This window comes from Meleagris gallopavo, chromosome Z (genome assembly GCF_000146605.3).
Source record: "Meleagris gallopavo isolate NT-WF06-2002-E0010 breed Aviagen turkey brand Nicholas breeding stock chromosome Z, Turkey_5.1, whole genome shotgun sequence".
Lineage (NCBI taxonomy): Eukaryota > Metazoa > Chordata > Aves > Galliformes > Phasianidae > Meleagris > Meleagris gallopavo.
The window spans coordinates 68066669-68079878 of record NC_015041.2 but is presented as its reverse complement, the minus strand read 5'-3'; positions in this window follow the sequence as shown (position 1 = coordinate 68079878).

Below are 13210 nucleotides of genomic sequence, written 5' to 3'. Positions count from 1 at the left end.
ACATTGATTTGGAAAATCCCTTGGGAGTCAGTCCTGAAAGGCAAAGGGGTACAGGAAGGCTGCACGTTGCTCAAGAAGAAAATCCTGAGGGTGCAGGCCCTCCTGTGCTGTAAGATGAGCCAACAGGGAAGAGGAGCAGCCTGGCTGAACGGGCAGCTCTTGCTGAGATCCCAGGAGAAAGAGAATCTATGATCTTTGGAAGAAGGATCAGGCAGCTGAGGAAGAATACAAAGATGTCACTGGAGTATGCAGAGGGAAAATAAGAAAAGCAAAAGCCCAGTGAAAGTTTAATCTGGCCAACATTGTTAACGATAATAAAAAATGATGTCTATTGGACATGGTAGGGAACTTTATCACTGAGGATGAGGAAAAGCCTGAGGTTCTCGGTGCCTTCTTTTCTTCTGTCTTTAGTAGTCAGACCAGTTCTTTATAATACACGCATATTATAAATATACAAAATAATTATTTTAAATAAATACTGCAGATACTGATGTACAAGTCACGGGCAGTAGTGTAGCCGTTTTGTTTCGGAGGTACTGATGTCTTCAAGTGGCCCTTGTGCAATGCCAGCGTGATGTGGAACAGGTGAGTTTTCCTAAGTCTTCCATCTGAGGTACCTGGCTACTCTGACAGGAATTAAATCGGCCAGGAGTCCAAACTGAGTAGTTCCTCTGAAGTTCACTGGCCTTAACCAGTCCTATTTGACATTGGACTCTTCTATGGATTTTTTTTTCAGATTCAAGTACGTGCTTGAATTGTCTTGGGAAGCCAGTGGTGGAGAATTTAAGGAAAGTCAGTAACTTCTGCAAGTGGCTGGGTAGATCCTCAGAAGCCTGACTGTGGATTGTGGCCTCTGTGCCAGTGAGCACAACACTGCAGATAAAGGCCAGGAAGTGATCAGCTGGGAAGCAAAGCTGCAGCAAACCTCCCAGGCTGACCGAGAGGCAGCAAAGCTGTGATAAATGGAAAAAGACACTGCAGCAGTGTATACAAAGCAGGGTGTTAGCTGCAAGTCCTTTTGAGTTGTGGCACAGTAAGATACAAGCTCATGTCTGACTTTTGTCAGGCACTTCCAGATTGAGCAAACCTGCTGTGCAGTGTGCAGAATCAGAGGGGTTCCAGTTAATGCGGCCAGCAAGAAAAGATGGAAATGGGTGAGACACTCATTTTTCTTCCTCCTACAGGAAAGCATGTGTGAAAATAACGTTCATTGGAGGACTTTTTTTTTTTTTTTAATGGAGTGAGTAGGGCAACAAAGCACAGGGTTAACATACAGCAGGTGGAGACAAGACACTAAGAACACAAACCTTGAAATGGTAAGGATAGCAGAGAACCACGGCGGATTGTCTGAGCGGGGATGGAGTCTTGCTGGCAGGGTTTGAGGATGAGCTGAACAAACATGAGCTGCAGATGAAAAGAGGTCGCAGAGGAAGCAGATGGGTAGGTGCTGAGGGCCCATTCTGCAGTAGTGTCTCTGAGTTGATTGGTTCTGCCCTCTCTACTATATAAGCATCACTGTCCTGTTCCACTGCTGGGTGGAGCGGTGTCAAACCAGGTGACCAGGTCCAGGCACTGCTGGAATTAAGAGGAGTAAAGAACCAAGACAGTTACACCCCACTGTGTGCGTTGGACTGTCCTGTTCTACCTGCAGTAACTGCTCTCCAACCTAGGCTTGCATTTGTTCCTCTCAAATTTGTTGCCCTAGGTTAACATAACCATTGTAAACCTCAGACTGAGTTCTGCAGCCTTCATAAATGTGGGAGAAGTACCATGCAGCAAGACAAAAAGGACCTGTCTCATGGAATCATGGAATCTCTCAGGTTGGAAAAGACTTCAAAGAAAACCCCAACCCATCCCACCATGCACACTACCCATGTCTCTCAGTGCCACATCCCCACGGTTCTTGAACATTTCCAGGGACAGAGACTTCACCACTTCCCTGGGCAGCTCTGCCAGTCCTGAACGCTCTTTTGGAGAAGAAATTCTTCCCAATACCCATCTCATCTTCCTAATACCCTAATGTCAACCAGCAGGGCTGTAGCAGGAACCATATTTCCCAGGAGATGGAATCCCACAGTGTTGGACACTCCATACACCCAGCCAGGAGCAAATCTGTGGCCTGCCTATCAGTAAACTGCACGGACAAGGAAGTTGTTTCTGCTTTACCATGCCAAGTGTCTGGTCCAGGTGCTCAGCCCTCCCTGACCACAATGCTGGGTTCCACTCGTGGATCTCTTCCTTGTGCTACTTGAACCAAAACTGGTGACATTTAATCCTGGCAGGCTCCTATCAGTAGCCTCCTGTAACTATCAGTACACTTTCTGTCAAGCAACTAATTAATTGTACAGAAGTTAATGCAACAATAGTAAAGCTGAATTTGCTTTAGATTGAGAGGGCAGGATACTGAAAGCAACAAGAAGGACTGATGCATTTTCTACCAGCAAAACACATCGCTGCATTAGCAGCTGTTTAAAGGAAAGCACAGCATTAAAATTCTGTTCTGGACCTGATGACTTGCAGACTGGGCTACTTTCATCAAGCTCCATTTTATCCTATTAAACTAAAATGTGTTTCAGCCTGTCATTCCTCCCACCTGCTATTTACTCCCTCCTTTAAAGAACTGTCACTTTTTACTCCAGAGACGCCTGGGACTAAAAAACATGCTTATCCCTGGAGAGGGCAGAGACTCGAGGTCACAGCTGATGTGCACTGGTGAAGCAGCATGAGGAAACCTACATTGCGTGAATAAATAAGTGGCTGTAGCTCAGCCCAGGCTGGGTGGAAGAGACAAGATGGATGGATCAAAAGGTTGCAGTCTTGTTTGGTAATGGGGGCAGGCGTCCCTGGAGAAAGAGGGGAGAAGGGAGTGTTTGGACTATGATCTGTTGCAGCAAGGCTGAGGAAAGAAGGAGTGCTTCAATTTGAGGTGCACGTCTCTTGTGGGATGCCTGTGTACATTGGGAAAGAATTAAAGATTTTTTATTTTTTTTTTTAAACAGAGTGGAGCAGGTAGGCGGGCTCCTCTTTGAATCCTTCCTTTCACCAACGTCTGCCTAAAATATATGGTTGCACCTATCACATACGCATATGTATTAGACACGTATGCATACACAATAGCTCATGCTTTTATACATACGTGTGGTAGAATCACCCGGGATTTCATCTGATCAGGCATGCCTGAGCAGCACTGCGTGGAGCTGTGGGAGCACTGATGTATTTCAGGTGGTGGAAGCTGCCCTAATGTGGCTGCCAATGCCGGAGTGCTGCATGCCTGCCTGGAGCCGCCATGCCTGCTCCAAAGCAGCGCTCCGAGCCACAGGCACGAAGGGGACGTGCTCCAATGTCACACTGCATCCAGAGGAAGCACCAGGCAGGAGCAGCATCCAACGTTTGAGAATTCACTGCTGATGCCACTGAGCTGACGACAGAGCGGGGCTGTGCTGGCAGCATTGCTGTGCCCTCCTGGCCCTGCCTCGGACAGACGGCTCTTCTCTCGTTGCAGCTGTTCTCCATCTTTCTTCATGAGAGCTGGCCTTCAGCACTGAGACTTCCCAAGCACAAGGTCCCGTAACAATTCGTTGCTATTCTGTTCCAAAGGGCTTAGCTCTAATGGTCCCACTTTATAGGAGATAACTCCATCCTGGGCCATGACCAAAAACAGCTCTGTCTCCTCCTCCTCCCAGCTCAGAGCTTTGCAGCGGACACTGCTGGGTTTTCTGTGCTCTGTGCCGCTTCGTTTTGTCCCACAGCTTTGCCTGCACGTGCTGTGCAAAGCCTGTGCCCCTCCGTGCGGGCGTTGCAGTTCAGATGTGTTACCCAGGGTTTGGCGAGGGTCAGAAGAGGCCCAGCACTGCTGAGGTCCCATGGAGCAGGTGCTGCCCGGAGCACAGGCTGGCTTTGTGTCGGTGCTGATGTGAGGCACGGCGGGCAGTAATTGCACTTTTTTGCATTGCAAAATGATTATTAGCGCCTCAGTTCATTATCAAAGCAAATTTAATTTTTCAGTGTAAAGGAAGCGGTTGTATTTATAAATGAAACACTGTTTATACAGCCAGAAAAAAAAAATTAATTCATGACAAATGTAAGGAAAATTAATAGTCTTTAACCGGGACAATATTTGACTGTCTAATTGTCTAATTGTGCTTCGCCAGGTAAAGCACACTCTCATTTCTGCTGGCTCCTGACGGAGATTTCCACAGAAGTATTTTGCACTCCTGATGAAACTGCGTTTAAATATTTTTTTAATTAATCTTGCACCGAGCAGTCAGGTCAAAGCACGTAAGGGTGCTGCAGAAGCTCAGCATTCTGCAGTGGATCTGTGCCTCTGCAGAGGCACTGTGTACATTCGGGGAGGTTTCATCTCATCCGAACCCATTCAGGCAGAAATAAAAAAGAAAAGGGAGAGGCCGAAGATGGCAGAGCGGACACAGGGCTCCCAACATGCCGAGTGGGCACACCATGCCTGGCATGCAGGGTGCAGAGCAGAGCAGTGCAGGGTGCCCTGCTCGCACCTGGAAACTCCCAGGTAAGCACACCGACCTGCAGAACTGTGAATGGCCAACTGCTTACACACGGGAGGGAAGAGCAGGATGTGCAAAGCCACCAGCAGCACTGCACCCACATGTGGAGTCCTCAGCACAGGAGAGACAAAATGATTCCAGGGGATGGAACGCCTCTCCTACAGGACAGGCTGAGAGCTGGGGCTGTACAGATGGAGAAAAGACTCCAGGAGACCTGAGTGCAGCCTGTCAGTTTCTAAAGGGGAACTAAGGAAAGAAGGGGACAGACTCTTCAGCAGGGTCTGCTATGAAAGAACTAGGAGACATGGTTTTAAATTAAGGAGGGGAGATTTAGATTGGCTATAAGGAAGAAGGATTTTGTACAATAAGGACGGTGAGGCACTGGAACCTCAGAGCCCAGAGATGTGGTAGAAGCTCCATCCCTGGAGGCACTGGAGATCAGGCTGGACGGGGCTTCGAGCACCTGATGGAGCTGTGGATGTCCCTGTTGATTGCAGAGGAGCTGGAGTAGATGACCTTTAGAAGTCCTTTCCAGCTGAAAAGGCTCTATGATTCTGTTTCTGTCTGGTTCCATGAGGGTTTCTGCATCCCTAACTTAGGACTAGGCTGCCTGTGGCACCAACTGTCCCCTTCTCAGGACATGGGTGCAGCTGTGACACCCACAAGCAGCCTTCTGTATGCAGCAATTCAGGTGCAGACTCGAGGACAGCACGCTGGCTCATTAACACCCCCCATTACCCTTGGGATCAGTCTCCCAGGGACGCTGCTTGCACCGGAGCCCTGCTGGTGCAGTGCTGGCACTGCCGTGCAGATGGAACTCGCAGCATGCAGTGAGGGGGCCTGGAGCCCACCACAGGGCTGCACATGTCCCTGGTGGGTGCACAGGGCAGGCCGGACAGGCAAATCCCTGTGCAGTGCAGACAGAGGTCCATTGGCAGTCCCATTTCTCACCTTGCCCCACGCAGCCTGGCACGGCTCCGCTCAGGACAGCTTGGAAGCGTGCAATCTCTTCAACTCAGCCTGCCAACTTGAAGCCAATTTGCATTGGATAATTATTTTCAATTAAGTGATAACAATCCTGTTCCGAACAGAAATAATCTTGTCCAAAGGCCAAACAGTTTATCCTGTCTCGGAGATGAGGCTGCAGCCTTGCGGAGGCTCACGTCAGTGTCAGCACTGTTATCACCTCCGCTGTGCTGAAGGGAACGTCCCCTGCTCGGGGAGGGTGGAACAGAACCCGCTGTGCTAACTGAGCAGCATCACAGTGCTGTGCTCCAGTAACCCGCTGCGCTCGGGGCCTTTGCAGGGACCCAAGGGGTGTGAAACCCTGCTGGCCCATTCTTGTCACTTGGTGGGAGTGGGGCTGTGTTTCGTTGGCACTCCTCCCTGGCGAGCCCACTGCCCTCCTCCTCCAGCGGCTCCTGCAGCACTGAGCAGGGCAAGCATGTGCTTTGCACAGCAAGGGTCACCCAGAACAGAGGCTGCACAGACCTGGCTCAGCATCCCCGTGCAGCAGCCTGATGGCAAGGACTGCATGCCAGACAGACAGCGCTCTAGGAGCAGCACCCTCTGCAAGAATGACAGAGCTCTATGGAAGCAGCCTGCAGAAGCCACCCAGGTGCACCTGCGTGCCCTCCCCTTGGGGCTGGTTGTGAGCAGGTCTGCTTTACTCACGGTGGGCAGCGACCGCAGCATAAATGGATTTAAAATCTGTCAGTCTGTAGTAGTAAGAAAAGACAAGTGAGACAGTCTGCTCTCACAAAACAAGGGTCAGCAGGGCTCCCTGCCTTTTCCTAGGGGGGGTGAGCCCTAACTCTAACAATAGCCCTTACACAAACCCAATACTAACCCAACCCCACTTCCAAATCTAATCCTAACCCTTACCCAAAACTCTGAACCAACCCAATCCTAACCCTCCCCAAACTACCTTGACAGTTTGACTGAAGTGTCAGGAATCTGCTTCAAAGTGTTGAGCCTATGGCCATTTGTTGGCACTGCCCGATGGATGTCACAGGTGCCAGGAGGCAGCAGCTCAGCCAAAAGATGGGTAGGTGAAAGGCCTGCTGTCATACACCTCCTCTGCTGCTGAAGGAAACAGGCAAACGCCTCTGTCTGTGTAGAGAGTGCCAAGGAGCAACGGATGGTGCTTGATGAGAGTTGTTGGCTTTTATTTCTCCTTAACTTTTTTTTTTTTTTAATCCACTGCATTCCAGTCAGTTGGGAAGATTGGAATCCAAAGCTCCTGCAAGTGAAAAATAGCAAATCCAATATCTTTTTAGTGGTGTTTTTATATTCAAATTAGACATAATCTCTATGAATAAAATTACTGTTCCCAAAGGGATCATGCCCAATTTAAATGTATAAAATGTCATTAAAGGGGTGCTGGCTTGCTATTAAAATTTAACTCCAGCAAACCCCTAACGTCCTTTGTATTATAGTTTTACAATTAACCCAGAGATGTACAATCTGGTACAGTACAGTAAGTGCATTGTTTCTGACAAGCCCGCAGCCAGACCAACTGCTGAAAGCATCACCACATCTGAGTGGAGCCGCTGCACTCCCGCCTCTGGACCCTGCTGCTGGGACATCCGCAGGAATCCCCGCGTGTGGGGCTGATGCCCCTTTCCCTCTGGGTCCAGGAAAGTGCCCTAGCTCGCAGCAGGCAAAGGGTGCAGGACCTCCTGCCCCAAAGCCGTTCAAAACAAAAGGCACCAGGGATGGGTGCCCATCCCATCCTATGAGGGATGGGAACCAACACAAGAATTGCATTGCAAGAGAAGATGAGATTCAAAAAGTGCTTCAGGAACCTGAACTCACAACGTAGGGTCCTGCAAGTACTGGCAGATGTAGTTGCTGAACCTCTCTCCATCGTATCTGAGAACTCACAGCTGCCAGGTGAAGTCTCCAGTGAAGGGAGAAAAGGGAATATCACAGATATTTGTAAAAGGCTCCTCGGGACGGTCCTGGCAACTACTGACCAGTCAGATTAAACCAGTGCCTGGTAAGGTCACGCAACAGATCCTTCTGGAAGTCATGCTAAGGCATACGGAAGACAGAGAGATGGTTAGAGAGGGCCAGCATGGCTTCACAAAGGGCAAATCATGCCTGATTCATCTACTGGCCTTCTACAATGGACTGACTGCATCAATGGAAAAGTAAAGAGCTGGTTGCTTCTGCAAGACTTTTTATGTGGTCTCCTACAATATTCATGTATTTAAGTGGGAGAGAGATTATTTTAATTGATAGACTACAAGATGGATAAGGAACTCACTAGATGGCTGCATCCAACAAATCCAAGGTTCGGCGTCCAAATGGAAACCAGTAACAAATGCTGTCACTCGAGGGTCTGTGCTGGGACCAGTACCATTCAATATTTGTCCTGCAGAGAAAGGCTGAGGAAGCTGGACTTGTTTGGCCTGGAAGAGGGAAGTCTCTGGGGAGACCTCACTGTGGCCTTTCAGTGCAGAAAGGAGGTTTATAAGATGGTTGAAGAATGCCTGTTTACCAGCATCTGTAATGACAAGACACGCTGGCTGTCCCCTCCACACTGTGGGAGAAGAAGGCTCGTGGCTACCTTTGGTGGCTGGAGACTGGGAAAGGCAAAGCCTGCTGGAGCATTGGAGCCTTGGCAGGAATGGCCTGCTCTATCCCAAATGCTGGTGGTACTGCTTCCCATGCCTGATCAGATTTAAGCTTTTGCTGAACACAACACGGTCACCCTGATGGGAAGGCACCCGACACTTGTCCCGGTGCAGCACTCTGCCATCACCTCCTCCTGTTGCCTTTCGAGCCCAGAAAACATCTTTTCTTTCTACCGAATAATTACTATGCATTAAAGGGTACAATGCATATTTAAATATGCAGGTTAGTGAACTGCATGTGAGCGAAAATCCATGCTATAGAAACACACATTTAACTAAGGTGCAATTAATGGGGCAAAATATTCAAAACGATTTCTTACTTTGTAGGAGTGAAACACTTTCCAGAGCATTTTAATTACGGCTGTGGTGTTCCAGATGCAAAGGCCACACCTGATCTTCCTCGCGCTCTCTTTTTCCCAAAGCAACAGAAAAGGCACCTTAAAACCCAGCACTCCTACGCATAGAAGAGAGCCACTGGGCTCCTGCAAGGCTGTAACCAAGCGCACACAGGCAGCAGCACAGAGTGAGCACCCCAGGGCTGGGCTTTGCAGCCTCCTGCTCTGACACCTGCCCGACTCAAAGCACATCCAAGGGAGGCACTCAGCCGAGACGTGTGGCTGGGCACCCGCTCCTGCTGCAGATTAGCCTTGTCATTGTGTTTATGAGAGTAAGAGGATCTTTCGCCGCTGCAGTGTTTTTCCATTAGCCATTACAAGGAGATGCTGCTGGAGGGAACAAGGGAAAGGCTTCCCCTATGCATGACTGAGCCACAAAGGCCAAATCAGAGGGACAGGTTGTGCCCTGGGTAATTCCTACCTTGATTTCCGTGTCAGGACTCGATAAGGTACGTAACAAAAAGGCCTCTCCTTCCCTGCAGAGCCCACCCCGTGTCCACAGATGCCGCCTGGATCTCGCTACCAGTGCAGCCCCAGCTCCCAGCTCCGTGCAGATGCCCTGGTCTGCCCATGGCTGCAGCCATCAGAAAGCCCCTGAGGAGCGGTGGGAGCCTCTATGCAGGCAGCAGCCAAACGCAGAGCTGAGCCCGGGTCTTTGCAGGCTTCCTCTGGCACGCAGGGCTGCGCGGAGCAGCGTGCTGCAGTGCCTGCAGGAGCCCAGAGACCCAGCAGCATGCGCGCATCCCACATCCTCATCGCGGACACCTTCCCAGGCATGTTCTGCACATCCTGCCCCAGGGAGGGGGTTTTGCTTCCATCACCAATGAGAAGCAACAGCTCATTGAAAATCACATCTCTTTTCTAAAGGAAGTTCCCAGATTTATGCTAATGCCCGAGTGCTTCTGAGCCATCAGGTGACTGGCAACGCATCAAATCACATTTTGCTTTAAAATACATGAATCCAAAATGGAAACAGTGACAGATTTGGCATCAGGCAGCCTGGGGGATAAATGCCCCATCCGGGCATTCGCAACAATGGATTGCATCTAAAACAGGTCTGCGTTTGGTCCTGACAACTAATGCTCTGTTCAATTGCATGAAAAAAAAGCCCTTTTTAATTCTGAAAAGGAAAACAGTTTAATCATTGTAAGAAACTATACCTTCAGGGTATCGCTCCAAAATACAGGCGGAGATTAGGAGGGATTTGTGAGATGGTGTTTATTCCCAACTTAGGTGCTTTCCATAAATTAATTATAAAAGCGGGCCCAAGCCAGCCAGGAGTGCGCTGGGAAATTCTCAGAGTGTTCGTCATTTCCATGCACTAATGTTCGTGCCATCTGCCTGCTGCTCTCTCTTTGCTCCATTGTCAGCAGCAGACTGTTTCCTGCGCTGCATCGTGTCCCTCTCCCCAGCCCTGCCGCAGGTAACTGGCCCTGGCACATGGATGGATTCTTACTGATGGAGGAGAGGATTCCCTCTGCTGAGTGCCAGGGATCAGGGCAGCAGCAGGGAATGCTCAGACAGGGACTGGATGGGGTTGCAGGGCAGGTGTAGCCCAGCCTTGGCTTGGAGAGGAGGTGGGGTGCTCCCACACACAGGTCCTGCTCCCCTGTGCTGCAATAAGGGCATCCTGGTCCTGGGCAGCCAGGAGGTGTTTGGTTGAGTGACCCAGCGAGGGTCCACCACCAGAGATGATGACGGGGTCAGGAAGGAGCAACAGCACAAAGAGCTCTTTCTCCCAGCTCACCTCTGCTGACCCTCCCCCCGTGCCTCACCCCGCTGTCCCTACAAGGCCTGCAGCACCCCGGGGAGCTCTGCAAAGCCCTCAACCTACCTGGCAACCAAAGGACAAAGGGCCAGCAGTGCCAGAGGCAGCTGCATAGCAAATTAACCCACAGCCTTTGATTTTCTTCTCACAGCCCTAGTGCTCACAGCCGCCATGTCAAGCGGAGCGGTTCTCGTGACCCTTCTCCTGCTTACTGCTCACAGAGCAAGCTGCTGGCATCCTGAGCTCATGCCCCTTTGCTACCAGAGAAGGTGGATGGTGCAGCCCTGTAAGCAACAGCTCTGGCCCTACAGTGAGGCAGAATGGAGCAAGACCACGTGTCCTGCAACCAGTGGGCTGTGCTGAACAGTCCTCACTGCTCTGTCCGCCAGCACAGCTCAGGAAAGGAGCTGGCATCCACCCCTCTCTCTCATTTTACCTCTCAGAAAGGTTTTGCTTCAGAGCCTTCCTGAGGTGCAACTGTCAGCAGGTCTGACCGACACCGAACGGGCAGCGAGAGTGGAATGCACCCATCAGGTGCCCAGGTGCAGGCAGGACGCCGGCTCCAGCAGGTGTGTACATGCACATACATCTGTGTGCAATACTGCTGTAAAAACAGGAAGAAGAGACTGGGAACCTCTGTCCGGGTTGTCTCATGGGACAGGAATAATGACACATTAGGCTGAATGGCATCTGGGTAAAACCAAGGAGAGGAAAGGGCTCCTGCACTGCGTATGGCCGCGTGGTGCATCCTCCAGCAGGCAGCAGGTGGGTCACACAGAGAGCCAAAGTGCTGGGCTGTGCAGGATGGCCTGGTGGGCAGTGCTGGTGGGACACAGCAGTGGGAGCAACACTGGGCTGCAGCACCCTGCAGAGCTCTCCTGAGGGATGTGCACAGAACTGCATCCTATGCATCCTGCACTGCGCATCCCGGGCAGGACAGACAGACCCAGCAGCATTTCAGCAGGACCTGTATGTGTTTGCAGTTAAAACAGGCAAAAAGCCAATTCCAGAATTCTTCCATTTACTGCCTTTATAGTTTTGTGTATATATGTGCAACTTTTCATTCTCTGTATATTTATAAATATTTTTTTAATCTAAAAATCTACGTGTTTTCACATAAATGCGGTTTTCTGTTAAAAATGACCTGGCCAAAATTTTGTTATTTTCAGTAGCTGCCCACAGCACCCCAAAGCAGCCGTGCACCACTTCCAGCAGCAGGACAGGGTGGCCGGAGGGGAAAGGGAAAGGATCAGGCACCCTGCTGCAGCAGCAGTGCAGGGATATGCTGGACAGCCCACACTGCTGACATGAATTCTCACCTGATAAGAGAGGGAGATGTCAGTGCTAATGATAACTCAGCTCCACACGGCACAATGAAATTTCAAGCAATTATGAAAAAGTACAATGGCCTCTGCTGGCCTAATCTGACAGCATGCTGACGGCAGGAGCAGGCGTGCATCGCGATAAAGGAAAATCCCACCGGCAGAATACAGACTTGTTAGATAAGCTGATAGCTCACACAGCACAGATGATTTGTGCCAGAGAAAAGCACTGCGAGTCCCTGCTCTCTGGGCTTACTACAAAACAGCCATTGAGATCAGACAGCTGCACACTCCGGCTCTCTCCAGCTCTCTCGCTAAGCCTCCATCAGGCAGTGACAGCCCGTATCTCCAACGTGGTGATGGAGGGCAGGAGCCCTGCCAGTGGCAGCAATCCTCCTCCATGCAGGCAGCAGGCAGCGAGTCAGCCCTGCTGTGCAGGCCATGTGTCAGACTGATGTGTCCTGAGTCCTTCAGGCATCTGGGCAGGAGGAGTAGGAGATGAACGCTGGAGCTGCAGGTAGAGCCGTCTGTTCTGCTCAGCCAATAATTCCAGTCCTGCTGCGAGCTGGGTGTGCTCTGCTAGGAGACACAGGTACTGGCTGGGTGCACCCCACAGCCCCACTGTGCCTCCTGTATCACAGAACTGTGCTTGCATGCAGCCTCGGGAACTGGGAGTGAGGGAGATGCAGCCCAGCAGGCAGCCTGGGTGTGGGGAGGGCTGGATGAGAGAATCAAAGTGGCACAGGGATGCACCCAGGGCCCACCACGGGCAGAACGGGTTGTCACCATCTAATGCTGGTGACACAGCATCCCGCTGCACCAGGCAGTGCTGTTCGGGGATGGTGCTGGGTGGTACTGCACATCGTACAGCAGTTCCAGGAGTCCCTCCTGCATGAAGGACATCGTCACCATCACTGCAGGGTCAAAGACAGAGCTCAGTGCTGTAGTGGGCAGCAGCTGGTGGCAGCCCCAGAGCTTCCAGAGAGGACACTCGGGCTTGTGGAGGCAGCAAGGGATTTGAGGAGAGCCTAACGAAGCCCAAGGACATGGACAGATAGACATGTGTGAGTGTGTGCCTGCATGCCTACTCTATTCTTCCATCTGCTTGCCCTGCTCACCAAGCCATCCACACCACAGACCTGCCACAACTCCTGCAGCCGGGCAGCTCCCCGCACAGCCTCTCCGTGTGCTCATCGCGGGCAGCCCGGCTTTGCAGCGACCTTTTGTGATGCGATGGTGTGATGGCTCTGCCGCGGGTCGGGCGGCTCCTAAGAGTTATCCCTGCTCCTCCCCGCGGGCCGTGCAATCAATCGGGAGCAGAGATCTCACATGCATTTGCACAACGAGCACGCCACAGAAACAGAGCCTCTGATATTTCTGCCACCCCGGGATTTGTTTTCCACGGGAAGTTCCAGCCACGGCCTTCTCAACCAAACAGCCAGGGTTCCCACGTCCCGCATCGCCGAAGGGAGGAGCCCATCCCCCCGCCCGCTGGTCGAGCCCCTCTGCCCGCCCCGTGCTGCCGGGCTCCCCGCGGGCCGTGCGGTGGCGCTGCGGGGCGGCC